The following is an 8,437-nucleotide window of genomic DNA, read 5'->3' as shown; positions in this document are numbered from 1 at the left end:
AAGGAAATTTTTCTTTTTCAGCTTTTTATTGTATCTATATCAAACCTTATGCTGTACACCTTAAACTTATACAGTGATGTATGTCAATTATATCTCAATAAAACTGGGGGAAAAAAAAGGTCTTGAGACCCATGTGAGAGACGAAAGTGGCCTGAACTAGCTCAGTTAGTTGGGGTGGAGTGGAGGGTGCATTTTTTGATAAGCATTTAGATTTTAAATTATCTTCTAGATATGGTGCTCTTTTGCTCAAAGATGTAATGAAGATGACTTGAGTGAACAGGTAGATAATGGTGCCATCAACTGAAATAGAAAATGGGAGAGCAGGAGGAGGTATTTTTGGTAAGAGGATGAATTTTGTTTTGGATATATTAAGTTTGGTTGGTTGAGGCCAGCCAGCCATGAGGCCACTGAAGTGGGCAAAGTCTCTTACGTGTGGCAGAATGAACAGGTCTGGGGTTGGATGGTAACTGGAGGCTCAAGTCCAAACTCTACCAGTTGAGTGATCCTGAACATAATCTGTGACTGTATTTACTATTGTGTTTAGAAAGTCCCTTGACTGCATCTTTTTCCCTAGCCCTGTGCTGTCAAACGCTGTCATTTAGCCATGTGTGGCTACTGAGCTCTTGAAATGTGGCCAGTCCAAACTGAGATGTACTTGGGGGGAAGGGATAAATTAGGAGTTTGGGATTAATATATACACACTACTATATATAAAATAGATAAACAAGAAGGACCTACCATATAGCACAGGGAACTATACTCAATATCTTATAATAACCTATAATGGAAAAAATCTGAAAAAAGAATATATATAGATATAGATATATATGTATAACTGAATCACTTTGCTGTACACCTGAGACTAACACAACATTGTTAATCAACTACACTTCAGTTAAAATAAAAAATCCATGGGGAATTCCCTGGCAGTCCAGGTTATGTTGCAGGAAGGGGGACCCCTTCCAGGGCCCGAGAATGGGCTCTTTTCTAACACTTGGAAATGAATTGTCTGAGGAGACACACATGCTGACAAAGCAAGAGACTTTATTGGGAAGGGGCACTCGGGTGGAGAGCAGGAGGGTAAGGGAACCCAGAGCTGCTCTGCCACATGGCTCACAGTCTCAGGTTTTATGGTGATGGGGTTAGTTTCAGGGTTGTCTCTAGCCAATCATTCTTTTTTTTTTTCTTCTAATATTTATTTGGCTGCACCAAGTCTTAGCTGTGGCACGTGAGATCTTTAGTTGTGGCATGTGGGATCTTCAGTTGTGGCATGTGGGATCTAGTTCCCTGACCAGGGATTGAACCCAGGCCTCCTGCATTGGGAGTGCAGAGTCCTAGCCACTGAACCACCAGGAAAGTCCTTGGCCAATCCTCCTGACTCAGGGTCCTTCCTGGTGGTGTGCACATTGCTCAGCCAAGATGGATTCCAGCAAGAAGGATCCTGGGAGGTTGGTAGGATGCATGGACTGGTGTCCCCTCTCTCCTTTTGACATTTCCCAAATTCTTCCAGTTGGTGATAACTTGTTAGTTCCACATTCCTTACCAGGATCCCCTGTTCTAAGATAATGCATGCAAGTGGCTACTACCTTGCCTGGCCAGGGTGGGTGGTTTCAATCAGTGTTAACAGTGCTAACAGTTAGGACTCAGCTCTTTCACTGCCATGGCCGGGGTTCAATCCCTAGCTGGGGAACTAAGATTCTCACAAGCCATGCAGTGCGGCCCAAAAAAAAAAAAAAATCAAAATCAAAATGTGAGTATAAAATAAGTATAAAATACACACTGATTTCAAAGACATGTTATCAAAAAAGAAAAGACTGTAAGATATCTCATTAATAATATTTTATGTTGATTACATGTTGAAGTGATATTTTGGATATGTTGGGTTCAATAAAAAATACTATTTAATTAAAAAAAGGAATTGTTTTTGCCTTTTGTAACATTAGTTGCTTTCCTTCTTACTGGTAGTATATAATCAACTAAAATTATAAAAGATAATTACCACCTGACTAGTAATAATAGTGGAAATAAAAAAACTAAATAAATTAAAAGGTTCATGATGAATGTTCTAGGCCATTTTGGAATGAAGTCTAAGAGAGAGAAATTGGAGAGCCCTTAACTTTTTTCTTTTTAAAAACAATTTAAACTTACAGAAAGATTGCAAGAATAGGAGAGAGAACTCCTGAATATTATTTATTCAAGTTCACCAACTTTTAACATTTTGCTGCATTTGCATTCTCTCTCTCTAGATATTTTCATTTACTTTTTCTGAACAATTTGAGAATAGATTGCATGTATTATGCCTCCTTATCTCTTCATACCTCTGTGTGTATTTACTATAAATATATATATTACTTTATATAATCACATAGTTATCAAATGTGGGAGCTACTTTTTTCTAATCTATGGTCCATATTCCAATTGTGTCAACTGTTTCAATAAATCTTTTATAGTATTTCCCCTGCTCTGGTACAAGTTCCAGTTTAGATCACGTATCGACTTTGCCAAGTCTCTTTAGTCCCCTTTATATGTAACAGTTCCTCAGCATTTTGGGGGGGGGGTCTTTCATGACAGTTATTTATTTATTTTAAAATATTTATTTATTTTATTTATTTATTTTCTTGGCTGTGTCGGGTCTTAGTTGCAGCACGTGGGATCTTTTGTTGTGGTGCACAGGCTTCTCTCTAGTAGTGGCCTGCAGAGGGTTTTCTCTCTCTAGTTGTGGCCTGTGGGCTCCAGGGCGCATGGGCTCTGTAGTTTGCAGCACACTGGCTCTCTCATTGAGGCACGCCAACTCCAAAGTTGTGGCGTGCGGGCTTAGTTTCCCCGTGGCATGTGGGATCTTAGCTCCACGACCAGGGATAGAACCCGCGTCCCCTGCATTGGAAGGCGGATTCTTTACCACTGGACCACCATGGAAGTCCCCCTCATGACAGTTATTTAATAGAATGTTCTTCAATATGGGTTTGGTTGATGTTTCCTCACAATTAGATTCAAGTGATATTATATCTCTCTCAGGGTATCACATCAGGAGGCATATGGTCACTGATCAAAGTGTTGCCTAGTTTCTCCACTGTATAGTTACTTTTTCCCCCTTTTAACAAATATACAATCTGTGGAGAGATACTTTGAAGATCTGAAAGTATACTGCTTATCAACATTTCCCCCTAGATTTAGAATCCATTGATGATGTTTTCCAAACCAATCTTTTCTATGATAGTTGCAAAATGGTGATTTTCCAACTCCACCACTCTCTCTGTATTTATCAGTGGGCATTTTCTTTAGAGAACAGCTTTCCTTTTCCCCCATCTCCCTCTCTTTCTCTCTCTCATTAGAATATATGAATGAATTCTTATTTTATTCAATAGATCATAATTCATTACTGTTTTTATTTTCATACTCTAGTTACCCCAGATTTGCCCAGTGAGAGGTCCTTCATGCTGGTTGTTGTTGGCATGCCCCCATTTTATTTTCTGAGCACTTTCTTATTTCTGGCCCAACAAGATATTCCAGATCATCTTGTACCTTCCTGCCCTAGCCCTGAAATCAGCCATTTCTTCAAGAAGCTTTGATTCCTTGTCATGGGGAAAGTTATTTAGAAATCAAGATCTGTGTAGGGAGTCTTTAATTTTGAAGTTATTTTCAATCATAAGATCGAGAGGAATATATATCAATTTTTATAAATCATCATATTTACGGCTGATTTAGCTATTTCCTTTTTTTTCCTTTGTGGTAAGAAGAAAGGAAACATTAAGCTTATTTTTAAATTTTTTCATATTTACTTGAATATAATTCTGGCTACAATATTAGCAAAGAACACAGATTGCAATAGCAACTATGGATCATAAGTCTTTCAATAGTTGCTTGAATATAATATATCCTCAAAAGAAATTTGTGATGGAAGATTGCGTAGGTTTTGAAATACTATAAGCTAATCTGTGGAATCCTGAAGATAAGTGTAATGAAACATGGGACATCTCACTGAATTCATTTTAAAAAAATTAAATAAATTGAATCAAAGCTCTATAAAATAACACTTTTTGTCATCAGATTCTTGTTGCAAAAGATGTTTTGCTTCTTGTGCTGCAAACTGCTGTGGTAACATCTCACATCATTTTTATGTGATAAAGGCAGATGAACTATAAAATGTTTGAAATAAGTACATCAATTTCTATTTTAACTGAATGAAATTAAATATGTACTCTGTTGATAACACGGGTCTTTGAACAATGATATACTTTTGAAATATTGAAGATGAAATAAAGAGATCACATTTTATGTGTGACAGTACTAGGGACAAAGACCAAGTCCATTTCTCTGTTGCATGTACTTTGTATTCATTCCCAAACCCATCATTATATGGGAATACTTGGGTCACTTTTTAAAAATCCAAATTCCTGGGCATCACCCTGGTGCACTTAAACATCATATCTCTTACTCTAAGAATATGTATCTTTAAAATCTCCCCAGATAATTCTGAGACTGTTGATCATAAAGCTGATTTGGGAACTACTGAACGTGGCAGAAAATACATTTATTCCAGGGTGTAAGTCTCATTATATATACATAAGTTGCCTGAGGGCAGGAACTGTGCTTATAAATTTTTATAAGCCCAGCACCTATTATAAGCCTTGCATATAGTAGATATTCAGTATATGCTTAAGAAAATAATTTTAACTTCAAATTTTATTTGAGTCTTAATATTAGTTTGTGCAGGGGATATAAACCCACTTTAGTGATATTATATATTCATGTGACAGGAACCTCCTTGCATAGCAAGCTGAAAGACAGTATTGGATTGGTGGACTGATTTCTAATGCAGAATGTAGTTCTGTTCAGTTATGAACCTGAATTCTGCTAACTTACTCTATGCTCCTGATAAATGGAGGAAGAATACTCCCGTTTACAAGACTGGTTTATTCTGTAAATTATCTCTGTCTTGTTCCTCTTTCCACTAAATGTTCCACTTGATGACAAATGGTTTAAAAAAAAAAGTAGCTAACATTTGTATGGTTTAAAACAGAGGTTCTCAAAATATGGTCCATGGACTCCAGGGGTTCCCTGAAATCCTTTCTGGTGATCTATAAGGTCAAGACTTTTTTCCTAATAATAAGAAGCTGTTATTTGCCTTTATCATTTTCATTCTCTGAGTGTACAGTGGAGTTTCTCAGAGGCTACGTGATGAGTGATATTGAAACATATTAATGAAGAAAAATATGAGAATCATCTGTCTTCTATAAGCTAGACATGAAGAAATTAATAAGAATGTAAAACCATGCTGCACTTATAGTTTTGAAAATATACAGTTATTATTAAAAAATATGTTGTTTATGTTAACATATAATGGGCTTATTTTTAATGACTAAAAAAATTAAAAACTGGTCTTCAATGGTGGCGCAGTGGTTGAGAGTCCGCCTGCCGATGTAGGGGATACGGGTTCGTGCCCCGGTCTGGGAAGATCCCACATGCCGCGGAGCGGCTGGGCCCGTGAGCCATGGCCGCTGAGCTTGCGCGTCCGGAGCCTGTGCTCCGCAACGGGAGAGGCCACAGCAGTGAGAGGCCAGCGTACCGAAAAAAAATAAAAAATAAAAATTTCCAGTTCTAATTTCTAAAACACGGTAAGTACTGATAGTTATATATACATAAACAAAAGTTGTTTGGGGTCCTTAATAATTTTTAATAGTGTAAATGGGTCCTGAGACCAAAGAGTTTGAGACCAGCGATTTATGTTTTTACAGGTTACTTAATAATTAGCTGAACTGGTTATTTAGTTTTATACAGACAAATTTTGACCAAAATAAGTATTGAATTTCACCAAGTATTAAAAATTGATCTTTGTTCAACATTTATGTATTGATAACTTTCTTTTTCTTATTCTGAGATACACTTGACTGAGCTACGAGTTAAGATTCCAGAAGCCCCCAGAGTTCTGGAGAGTAATCTATGACACAACTTGAAATTCCCATCGTCAGCGTGAATGGACATGCTGCCTGAGAAGGATACCGTGCTAAGTGCCTGCTAGTAAACCTGGAAGGATGTCTTTATCAGATTTATCATTTAACAGAGAACAGGTTCTAAATGGAAAGTAACACAGAACAGGCATATTTTGATAGCTGAGAAGCAAACCAGCAGATTCCTAACTCCTGTGGCAAGTAGATCCAGAGGACAGCAGATTGAAGAAAACTGCTTAAGATGTCCTTGGTGACCTTTCGATTAGGTCTTTACCAGCTCCAGCATTTTTTGAGTCACTTAGGGGTCTTCACCTGCTTCCCTACCTGCTATGGAATAAAAGTTTCCATCGACAGGGTGGTTGTAAAGAAACATTGGGCCATGAACACAATAATTTGTCGTTCTTAGGGTAGTGGGGAGGGACGGTCCTTTGAGAAGAAATGGAGAATAGTTCTGCTTACTTCACAACTTAACCCAGTGATAGTTCTGTCTGCCTCCTTTTGTTTCCATGGTTGCAGCTTTTCTACAGCTCTAAGTAAATTCTTGAAGAAATTTTTATTTAAAAGTTCTGTCATATCATTATCAAAATATTGTCATTCTATTTCCACAGAAGAGAAGACCCCTGTGGAGCCTCGGTTCCGATAACAACATCAGAGAAAAACATGCTCCTAACAGCTTACTGACTAAACTCTCCAATAACATTAGTTTGCAAAGAGAACGTGTGAGAAACCTCACAGTAGAGGAAGCGGTGAGGCGGTTTCTAAATTGGAAAAAACTTCAAGGTCAAGAAATAGGCAAATTTTGTCAGACGCCTAAATCTCATAGATGCAGTTCGAGAAGAACAATTCCCAACTTACTGTGGTCCAATTTCCTTTTCACTGACTCCTTTTTGCTTAGCCAACACGTAAAAGGGTACCAACAAGGTGGCAGCAGGCACAATAAATCTCTTTAAAAGACTCCTGTACCCCTTGTGTGTCGGGGGCGGGGAGGGAGGAACGCCAGAGAAATGGCCAGAGAGCTTCTGGGTACTCTCTCACCTTCCCGCCTAAACACTGAGGGGGCGGGGCCCGAGGCCGGGGCGGGGCCCGAGGCCGGGGCGGGGCCGGTTGCTTCCCTGGGCTCTCCCCACTCCTTTTCCTCCGTGCCCCTCCCACACGCATTTCACCACGATCCCGACAGGCTCAGCGGCTAGGAGAGTCACGTGAGGATGGGCGGTGGAGCTGGAGGCTGGTCTCGCCTGTTTCTTCGTCTCTATGGTTTTCAGAGGTGGGCGGCTTTGACGGAGAAGCAGCTGGAGCTTCAGCGTGGACGGGTAAGTCCTGGACTCTGAAGGGTATGAGGAGACAGCCTTTTAGGAATGACGAAAGGGAAGGGAATGCGAAACGGCTTTAGGGACTTGACCTCCGGGGCCGGCTGTTTCCGGCTGTTTGTCTGCTGTGGGGTCAGGCGACTTCTCTGGTCGAGCGGGATAGCTGTCTCTCCCTGATGTGCTCAGTTTAGGGGTTTGAGAGCAGTCCTTAGTCCTGCCTGCTTCCCTTCCTCAGCTTTCCTAAACCTCACCCAGTCCCTTCTCCCTGTCCCAGGAGAACTTCTACTACCTAGTTCCCAACCTCAGGGTTCACTTGAGCGTCGACGTCCCTCTTCTCACGGGTGACCAGGGACACATCCTTGGGATTTGTGGATGTGGTTGGAAGTGGGTGCGGAGTTTACAGTTAGATCTCTTATGGGGGAAGTATTAATCTTTGAAACGAAGAAAGAAGTGGAAAAATCACTGGGACCTGAAAGAACATAACAAAGTGCAGGCTTCTTGGACTGTTCAGTTTTTCTCTTTCCCAGTGCCGTAACCAGTTTTCATTCTCTGTCGAGTTTCCTTCTCACCATACTGTCCTGGCCCACAGTACGATGCTTTGAGAATGAGCCGGGCGTTATTGACTCAGTGTGACTGTTGGGAAAAGAGTTTAAAACGAACTGTTCTTTAGGTTGCGATCTCTGTTATGTTATGGTTTATGGTTTCTTTATCTTCTCTTTCAGATGCCTAAAAAGTATTGTAGATATTTGTAAATATAAGTAGAATAACCATATTATAGTTAAGGGACTAGAGTAAAATACTTTATTTTCCTTGTGGTACCTGGAAAGTCCTATTTTATTTCTGTTTTTAAGTATCAATAGATGTGTCTATCGGTTTGGGGGCAGTTTCTTGGGTATACCTTTGTTTATGTTAAAGTATTCCTTTGAGTTACATGTGCAAGTGATCTAGCAGTAGAAAGGAGTGAAGCAGTTTGGGGTTGATAGCTGTAGGAGAGTTTAGGTTTATTAAACTGTATGACAGATTAATAAAATGTCAGCATCTTGAGACAGGTGTTGGCCAGTTCGACCACCCGTTATCTTCCTAGCGTTGGGTAAGGTATTGAGCTTGTTAAATATTGCCTTATTCTAAAAATTTTTTAGAACCCACTGCCATTTGTTTGTGAGAAGGTGGCTCTGGCCTCCA

The 8,437-nt window shown here is 39.7% G+C and overlaps 1 protein-coding gene across 1 annotated transcript in view; it reads left to right on the top strand.

Annotated features, from left to right (window-relative positions):
- Nucleotides 1-7,130: 7,130 nt before the first annotated feature.
- The window catches only part of MICU1 (mitochondrial calcium uptake 1), a 225,502-nt gene continuing 224,195 nt past the window's right edge, over nucleotides 7,131-8,437 (top strand). Inside the window, exon 1 of the mRNA XM_022590840.3 lies at nucleotides 7,131-7,258. The gene's annotated coding sequence lies outside the window, so the exon portion shown is untranslated. The remainder of the gene's footprint in view (nucleotides 7,259-8,437) is intronic.

The sequence above is a fragment of the Delphinapterus leucas genome, chromosome 16 (assembly GCF_059928025.1).
Source record: "Delphinapterus leucas isolate spDelLeu-1000000601 "Yukka" chromosome 16, BTC_Dleu_Yukka2, whole genome shotgun sequence".
Taxonomy (NCBI): Eukaryota; Metazoa; Chordata; class Mammalia; order Artiodactyla; family Monodontidae; genus Delphinapterus; species Delphinapterus leucas.
This window is presented reverse-complemented; position numbering and strand designations above follow the sequence as displayed.